At 25.9% G+C, this 10,080-nt stretch overlaps 1 protein-coding gene across 1 annotated transcript in view; it reads left to right on the forward strand.

Moving 5' to 3' along the window:
- Positions 1-1,757: 1,757 nt before the first annotated feature.
- The window catches only part of LOC117170217, a 15,490-nt gene continuing 7,167 nt past the window's right edge, over positions 1,758-10,080 (forward strand). The window contains exon 1 of the mRNA XM_033356831.1: positions 1,758-1,800. The gene's annotated coding sequence lies outside the window, so the exon portion shown is untranslated. The remainder of the gene's footprint in view (positions 1,801-10,080) is intronic.

A 10,080-nucleotide genomic window follows, 5' to 3' on the forward strand; every position in this document is an offset into this window, starting at 1 on the left:
CCCCCCCCTTTTAGCTGCGGACGTCTTTTATGGACAGTCCCATACCTGTGATAGCATTGGAGTGAACGTCGTTTCAAATCTGGGATCATTGCTTCGACTACCTATCAATAGAATGCATTGCAAAGACCGGCGCGTGGCCTCCCACCTAGACATTATTCCAAGAGCTGTGTCATCATGCCATAAATCAATGTCAAAAAATGGTCCACCAAGGGACTATTTTTCCTCACCTGATCAGATTTCTGCCTATATATACCCACTTCTTGAAGGGTTAAGATAAGTATATTTCTACCATCGTACCGCTGCGCAACAACTCGCCGGAAGTTTATAAACAGTTTATTTCTACCACTGAAGTACAAATCTCCGGAAGTTTAAGAACAGTTGTTGAATCTCTGCAGAAGAACTGTCCGGAATTTTTAAAAAACAAAGTTTAGATTCAGTGAAACCATTGAACTGAGTAAAACATCATTTACCTCAAAATAAATAACTTTAACATCAGTCGGACTTAAACTCTGTGAGCCCCTTTAACAACCAAGAAAGCCCTCCTAAAAAAACACACTATCAACCTATTGTACACTTATACTACAATAGGAAAGGAAGGGATATTGACCAAGTTTACGAGCCGAGTCCCTGCCCAGGATTCTTCAGCTTCAACAAAGGGCCTTATTCCAAGCGCGAATAAAATCAAAATCTTTGGTAAGTTTGAGAAAATATTATTACTATCCTTTATTTCTTTTTTCAATATTATCTAAAGACTCGTCACTAAAGTCTTTTCCTTTTTTTTAAGGGTGGACAATAAGACGAAGTTTCTCAAAATATTCTGGGGGTTCCATGGTGCATATGTTGAATCAAATAAAAAACAAACTCACAGATATCACACATGTAACTTGATTTTAATAAATTATAATTGTATGTCTTAACCTGTTCTAAATCAATGATTCAATTATCTCAACCTTTCGCTTTGCTTGTTCCTCAATCCATGCTTTATAATCTTAAACAAAATTATAATAAAACAGGAGGAAGTAGCGTAAGTTTAGCTATAATTTTTTTATAGCAGTGTAAGCGCCTCTCATCTGAAACTTAACACTTGGATTGAAAATTAATTTAGTTGAAAATTCTATTATTTGTTAAAAAAGAGATTTTGAATAGAAAATTAATCTTTGTGATTGAAAATTCATCTTTTTTTTTTAACTGTTACTATTTGCCCAGTGGGCACAAAATTTGGCGACGTCTTTACGACATCCTATGTCCATGTCGTTAAAGTGTCTTCACGATATCGTTAATAATTCGTATGATCTGACGATGTCTTTACGATATCGCAAAGACATCGAAACGACATAGACATAGGATGCCATAAAGTTTTCGTAAAGATGTCGTAAAGGCGTCGCCATATTTTGTGCCCATTGGGTGGTGTCAAATTCGCCTGTTTTGTTTACAATTTTAAATAACCTGTAGAAAATTTCATTTGTTGTTATTGAATGTTAACTTTTATATACTAAAAATTGAATTATTCTATTTTTGTTTAAAATTTGATCTTTTTATTGAAAATTGAACTATTTCGTTGTAAGTTCCTTTGTAGTTGGTCAAAAACTAATTTCTCGCCGACCATTGTGTGATAATGAAAGTGCCCGTACATTCCCTATATTATGTATCTGTTGTTGGAGGTTTTCAAAATTGTGTTTTTATAAAATAAGAATGAAGTGTTTGGAAAAATTGTCGGCAGATATGAAGACCCGATACATCCATAAACCTGAACATAATACAGCTGTTTTGTGGTGAAAGTGAAGTGCAAGAAGTTTAATGGTACTTTTCTGATATTGAATAAAGTTAGTGTAACATTGGTGTATTTTTAGTTATAAGTTAATGTTTTAGTTATTATTTGCATTCAATATAAGCATTAACATTAAGTATTATTCTTGTGATGCATGGCATTTTTTATAAAATTTCATTAGTGATATAAAATGCGGTAGCAAGTTATTGAGATTTTGAGGTTAATATTACATTTTGCAATTCAAGAGGGAACTGCTCGCAGTTAAAAAATTTATCAAAAAGAAGTAGGAGGAAAACATAAAAAGCTACTTTTTATGTTAATCCTCATTAAAATGGTTTCTGTTTTTTCACCAAAAATTTTATAAATTTGCATGAAATTTTTGTGAAATTTGTATGAAAAATTTCACTAATTTTCAATTTATTTCAAACACGGAGTATTTTTTCGTATTAAGAAAAATGAGTAAAAGCTTAACTTTCGTAAAGTTTTTGAAGTACATTTTCGAAACTTTTCATAGCAAAAAATAGTATTTTATAGATTTTTGTAGAAATACGGATGAATTACATTAAAGTGGCAAAAATGATCTAATTTTGCGACCAGCAGTTTGCTTTTTTATTGTACTAGATTATTATGTGCGCGCGCATGCGCGCGCTCACTTTTATGCTAATTTTTATAATTTGCTCAATTTTCTAGTAACAATTCATTTTTTTTAATTTTCTGAAGACTTATATTTTTGTTGAAATTAGATTCTGAAAGAATGAATTCAGTGTATCAATGCATCGTAAAATGTACGAGTACTATTTTTATGGAGCGTTCACATATTCCGTAACGTTATTTTAAACACTTTTACCTTCCCACACCCCAACTGCATTTGCGTAATATATATTTTTTGTATTATTTTAAAAAACTTAACAGACGTTTTGTAAATAAAAATAGATTTTCAGGACGAAGTGCGGTATAGAAATAAATTAAACAATATTTGGACGTAACACAACAATGCTTTTTTGATATTTGTTAAGTTACACACATTTTCAATTTATTTACAAGGAAAGAAGTATCAAAATTTTTCCAAAGAATTAAATGAGTTTTATCATTTTTACGAGACATTTATGAAAGATTTTCAAATATTCAAGATGTGTCAAAAAAAAAGAATGCAGAAGATTCAAAAAATATATTTTTTATATTTTACGGGATTTTACAAATTATTAGAAAAATTTCAGCCCTTTCAAAAGATATTTAGGTTTTTTATAATTTCAGAAGACATAATAAATATTCCATAAATTTTCGGAAATGCTTCCAAGGTTTAAAATATTTGAAGTCTACGCAAAGCCTCTTCAATTCCTAAAATTATTTGTAAATGAATCCAATTTTTCTTAAAATTTAGAAAAATCATTTAAAGTGTAACAAATTTACCTAAAAATCTTCAAACATTTCCTACGAATTTGAAGTAAATTATAAAATATTTCAGATTCGCCAAAAAAATCTAGATTAAGAAAAATATATATTTATATTTAATAATTATATTTCATAAATATTTATTTAAAATATATATTAAAATATATAATTAACGTCTGGCTTTCTTTTTGTTTAAGAACTTTCACATCAATCTGCATTTTTTAAAATCTTGTGCAGTTTAAAAATCTTCTTTATTCTTGTAAATTTTCGCAATATTTATAGAATTTTATTTTTTAATTTATTTTTTATTTTTTAATATTAAAAAGCTAAAAAATTTTGCTTTAAAATATTCTACTCTTTCTTGAAATTTAAGTAAATATTTGATGTTTTAAAATCTTTTTTGAATTTTCTGCTGAAGCTCATTTTTCAATTTAAAAAATTTTAAGAAATTGTTTTGGGAACCTAAAGAATTTATATCATTATCCTGAATTTTCAAAAAAGTCCTAAAATATCTTATAAACTTGTATTGTTTTTTAATGGTGTTAAAACTTGTAAATATCTCATAAATTTATTAAAATTTGTTCTAAAATTATTTATTTTGGCACGATGTTGCTTTAAACACTTATTAACCCTTTTTTATTTTATAAAATAATATGAAAAGTTTTTGAATCTTTTTTAATGAACCTTAGAACTCATTAGAAAAAAATTGTTTAAAGTTTTCCTATGAATCTAAACTATATATTTTTCCTGCTCTTGACGCCCTAAAAAATTAAGTTTACCTAAATTTGAATTAAATCAGGGAAAATGGAAATAATTTTATTAAAATCTTCCATATCATTTTTTAAAAATTTTGATATCTTTAAAATTAAAAATTATTATTTCATAATTAATTATTGACTGCTTAAGATTTTCCCATAATTGTTAAAAAAAATATATTATCAAAATCTTTCAAAATTATTAAGACGCTTCTATTGTTCTAATTCTTAAAATAAGTTCTTTCGATAATTTTATTTTACTTATCTGTTTGAAAATTAAAAAAAAACGATTACCCAGATGTAAAAAAAGAAAACATTTTTTTCTTCTTAAAGACTCCGAAATTATAATATGGCAGCAAAAAATTTATAATTGAATCTTTATCTATTTCGGTGTTGTGAAAAAATTAGTCATCTAACAATTCATTGATATTTTGATAAATGATAACTTAAAAAGCATTAAACAATCATTTTCATTCAACCGTAGGAAAAATTTTTACTTTGCATTTTCTTTTAATAGCACATTCATTTTTGAACATTTGTTTTATTAGTAACTTTTGATACTAATTTTAGAAAGAAATCAAACCTATTTTCATATGATTTGAAAAATCGAATGCAAATACATATTTCAGTACATCAGAATGATTTGAAAAATTATCTAATTTTAATAATATAATTGAAAATTTAAATGAACTTTTAATATATTAAAATTATATTCAATATTCCATTGTATAACCTTCAAGTCAATAATTAAATTATGTTACTTAAATTTCAGGAACTAAGTTTTAATCTTTATTTGCTTTAATTATCAGAAAATGTTAATTAGCTAACAATCGATTGACAATTTTACAAAAGAAAAGCCATTAAAATATAATTCTGTTATAAAACATTTCAAAAACTTTAACGTTATATATTTTTTCTTTTTTGACATTTTATTTTAAAAAATTTTATTTTATCTTAAGCTTTTAAACTGATTCCAGATAATGTAACTGTCAGTAGAATCAGTTGTCACAGCATTTCCACACGTCTAATTTATTAGTAACCTTTGTCACTAATTCAGATCAACATGAAGAAAGTGTGAAGAAAATTATCAGCTAATAATGAATGAAATGGTTCACAACATTAAATGCCTCAAATAATTTGTTTCATTGAAATAATAAATTTACTTTCACTTTATATATATTTTAAACTTCCTTCCTGAAAATCTTAGTTATTAATAACCTTTAATACTTGTTTTTGTAAGAAACAAAACACTTTTACATATGATTTTCAACATTTAATTGATATAATCATTTCAAAACGTCATCAACATTTCGAAAAACTATATAATTCTAATAGAAATAGTTCAAATATAAATATGTTTTCATGAAAAAGTTCAAAAATAAATTCATTTATATTATGCAAATAATATTCCATGTTCCATTATATAACTTACAAGTAAATAATGTATTTATTTGTTACTTATGTTAATTAAATTTAAGGTAATAAATTTGGACTTTTATTCAATTTAATGTTCGAAAACAAATATTCAGCTTATATCAATTAATCATTTTACAATATAAGAAGCAATAAACTATAATTCTTACTAAAACCATTAAATAATTTTTAGTTAATATATATATTTTTTAATTTCAACTTTAATTTCTAAAAATTTTCTTTATTAATAAACTCTTAGACTAATTCCATAAAATGTGAGTTTTTGTAAAATTAGTTGATAATTAATTAATCAGTTCACAACATAAAAAGCATTACACAATTATTTTCATGAAAACATTCAAATAATGTTTACATTATATTCTCATTAAAATTTGAAACTGGACATCTCTACATTTAATTTATTAATAAGCTTTCTAGCTAAGTTAAAAAAATTAAAATATGTGTACATATAATTTAGAAAATTGAATTTGAATACTCATTTCACAATATCGGAGGCACCATAAAAAATTATATAATTGTAATACAATTATTTAAAAGAAAAAAAGAAACATCTATTACGAAAGTAACAGCCAATATTTAATTACATAATATAAGAGGAAATAGCATGTTTATGTTACTAAATATTAAACAATTTAAATGCAATCTTCATGTAATTTTATATTTAATTTTTTATTATTAAATTTTAATTTATATTATAATATTATTAAACTTAATGACTTCACAATATATCTATTAATTTAATAATCCTTTATATTATTTGACAAAATTAGATTTTAAGATAAAATTTTTAAAATTATTGTTGTAACAATGAATAAAGCAATTTAAAATTTAATTAAATTATATTTAATTTTAAATTTGTAAATAATTTTAAAATATGAAACACGAATATAATATTAGTATAAAAAATTATAAGCATGTATAACATAATATTATTAACCTTTATAATTTGCTAATATAGAACTCATGAACATATTATTATTATAACTAAAACGTGAACAAAAAAAAATTTTATGACTCAATTATGTAAAATTTAGAATTTATGTAGCTCCAATATTAAATAGTTAATAGATTTTGATTAGATAACGTTAAAATCAAAATACGATATTATTTCATTTTAATCTAAAAATATTAAGTTTTTCAAACATTAAATCTTTAACATAATTAAAACGTTAATATAATAAATTTATTTAATTGTAATTTAGCTTATGATAACTTTACGTTTTAACCCCAATTCTAAATTATATTTTATATAATAATATTATTAAACTTGATGTTTTCACAATATATCTATTAATTTAATAATCGTTTTTTTTTTAAATTAAATTTTAAGATAAATTTTATCTAATTATTACTTTAACAAATATAGCTCTGATATTAAATAGTCAATACATTTTGATTAGATAACGTTAAAATAAAAATACGATATTATTTAATTTTAATCTAAAAATAATAAGTTTTTCAACATTAAATCATTAAAATAATAAAAAAATTAATATAATAAATTTATATAATTGTAATTCAGCTTATAATAACTTTACGTTTTGATAAACAATTTAATTATAATTTATATAACATTATTAAACTTGATGATTTCGCAATATATCTATTAATTTAATAATCTTTTATATTATTTAAAAGAATTAAATATTTTAAGATAGACTTCAAATAATTATTACTTTAACATTGAATAAACCAATTAAAAATGTATTATTAAAAATAACAGCTGTTATTGCAAGTGAAAATAAAGACATAAATTAAAATAATTCTTGGCGATAGATAAAGGTAGAAATCTAGTTTTAAGTTCGATTAATTTTATACATTTAAAACAGAGGTCGCCAGTCGCCATAAATTTCGTGATTAAATCCACTATGTCAGATTCAGCCTCCATGCGCTACTAATGGAGATTACGAGTTTTTATGTATAGGAAAACTAATTCCTAACCTCGAAATCTGAAAAAGTTGTTATCGCATTTTACACCAGCAATGGAATTTATAGAGTTCACGGAATTGAGAAAATTCAAGAAATTTAGGGCATTCACGTAATTCAAGTTATACACGCAATTCAATGAATTTGCGAAAGTAATGGAATTCGAGGAATTCAAGAAATTTATGGAATTAACGTAATTCATGGGAATAATGGAATTCAAAGAATTCGCAGAATTTAAGGAATTAATAGAATTCAAGGAACTAATAGAATTCAAGGAATTGATAGAATTCAAGGAATTTGTGAAATTTATGGAAATCATGCAATTTAAGGAATTCTAGGAATTCATGACATTCAAGAAATTCTTGAAATTTTATGAATTTGTGAAATCCACTAAATTCAATTAATTCAACGAGTTTAGAACGTTCCTAGAATGCCATGAATTCCGTGCATTCATTGAATTCCATGTATTCCTTGAATTCTATGAATTGCTTGAATTTCGTGAATTCCCTTAATTTCATGAATCCCTTGAATTTTATGAATTCATGGAACTCCGTGAATTCCTTGAAATTCTTAAATTCCTTGAATTCTACGATTGCCTTATATTCCATGAATTTCATGAATTCCTGGAATCCTGTATCTTCCTTGATTTTCTGCGAATTCCTTTGATTCCATGAACTCCTTAAATTCCGTGAAATCCTTGAATTCCAAGAAATTCCTTGAATTCCTTTAATTTCGTAAATTTCACGAATTTTGTGAATTTAAATAATTCCGTGAATTCCACGAAATCCTTGAATGTAAAGGATTCAATGAATTCCGCGAATTCCTTGAATTCCATAAATTCCTGAAATTATTTAGATTTTTTAAAATTTTTTCATTCAACAAGTGGCGAGATATCCAACCGAAAATATGGTGAGGAAGTGTTACTGGCTACTGGACCTGTATTGTAAAATTCCAATACATGTGAAGTATATTGCCATTACCAGTATTTTGAAACTTCAAATTGATGTACTGTAGATTTACCCTACGTTTCGTAAATAAACTTTACACACATTTAGTGGAAATTTCTGTTGGAAACTTCCACAGCCAGTAACACTTCCTCACCATATTTTCAGCTGGATATCTCGCGACATTTTGAATAAAAAATTTTTTTTAAATCTAAATAATTACAGGAATTCATGAAATTCAAGGAATTCGTGGAATTTGCGGAATCCTTTATATTCACGGATTTCGTGGAATTCACGGAATTCTTCAAATTCACGAAAATTTTTGAATTCACGAAGTTTGTGAAATTCACGAAATTAAGGGAATTCAAGGAATTTCTTGGGCTTCAAGGAATTCAAGTTGTTCATGGAATCAAAGTAGTTCGCGGAAAATCAAGGAAAACACAGGATTCCAGGAATTCATGAAATTCTTGTTATATAAGACATTCGTGGAATTTAAGGAATTCAAGAATTTCACGGTATTCAAGGGCTTTCGGAATTCAAAGAATACAGGGGATTCAAGGAATTCATGTGATTTAAGGAGTTCGTTGATATCAAGGAATTCAAAGAATTCACAGGATTCATTGAATTCATAAATTCACGGAATTGAGGGCATTCGCGGACTTTAAGGAATTCACCGAATTCAGAGAATACACGGTATTCAAGGAATTCACAGAATTAAAGGAATTCTCGTACTTCAAGGAATTTATGGACTACAATGAATTTATGAAATTCAAGATATTTATGAAATTCAAGGAATTCACGAAATTCAAGCAATTCATAGAATTTACGAAATTCAAGGAATTCACGAAATTCAAGCAATTCATAGAATTTACGAAATTCAAGGAATTCACGGAACTCACGGAATTGAAGGAATTGGAGGAATTCACGTACTTCAAGAAATTTACGGAATTTAGAGAATACACAGTATTCATGGAATTGGGAGAATTTATAGAATTTGCAGAGTTCAAACAATTCATAGAATTCAAGGAATACATGAAATTCAATGAATTGACGGAATTCATGGCATTCAAGGAATTATCCAAACTCGTTGAATTAATTAATTTAGTGGATTCCACAAATTCATAAATTTCAAAAATTCCTTTAATCTCATGAATTCCTAGAATTCCTTAAATTGCATGATTTCCATAAATTTCATAAATTCCTTGAATTCTATCAATTCCTTTAATTCTATCAACTCCTTGAATTCTATTGATTCCTTAAATTCTGCAAATTCCTTGAATTCCATAAATTTCTTGAATTCCTCAAATTCATTAAATTCCGTTTATTACTTAAATCCCGTGAATGCCATAAATTCCTTAAATTTCCTCAATTCCGTGAATTCTATAAATTCCATGAATTCCACGAATTTATTGAATTTCGCGAATTTATGGATGAATACCATAAATACCGTTAATTTCGGAAATCCAGCGATTTCCGTGATTTCAGTGATTTTCATAAATTCCCTGAAATTCATGAATGTTTTAAATTTCATAAATTCCTTAAATTCCACAAATTCCGTGAATTCCATGAAGTACACGAATTCCCTTAATTTCTTAAAATGCATGATTTCCTTCAATTCCACGAATTCCTTGAATTCTATCAATTTCTGGAATTCCTTGAATTCTATCGATTCCTTGAATTATACCAATTCCTTTAATTTCACTAAGTCCTTAAGTTTTATGGATTCCTACAATTTTACAAATTCCTTGAATTATATTAATCCCTTGAATTACACGAATGTACTGAATTTCACGAATTTAGAAAATTCCATAAATTCGGATCCGTGATAAAAAGCCCAAACGACAAAGCGCCCGCCCAATGA

This window comes from Belonocnema kinseyi, chromosome 3 (genome assembly GCF_010883055.1).
Source record: "Belonocnema kinseyi isolate 2016_QV_RU_SX_M_011 chromosome 3, B_treatae_v1, whole genome shotgun sequence".
Lineage (NCBI taxonomy): Eukaryota > Metazoa > Arthropoda > Insecta > Hymenoptera > Cynipidae > Belonocnema > Belonocnema kinseyi.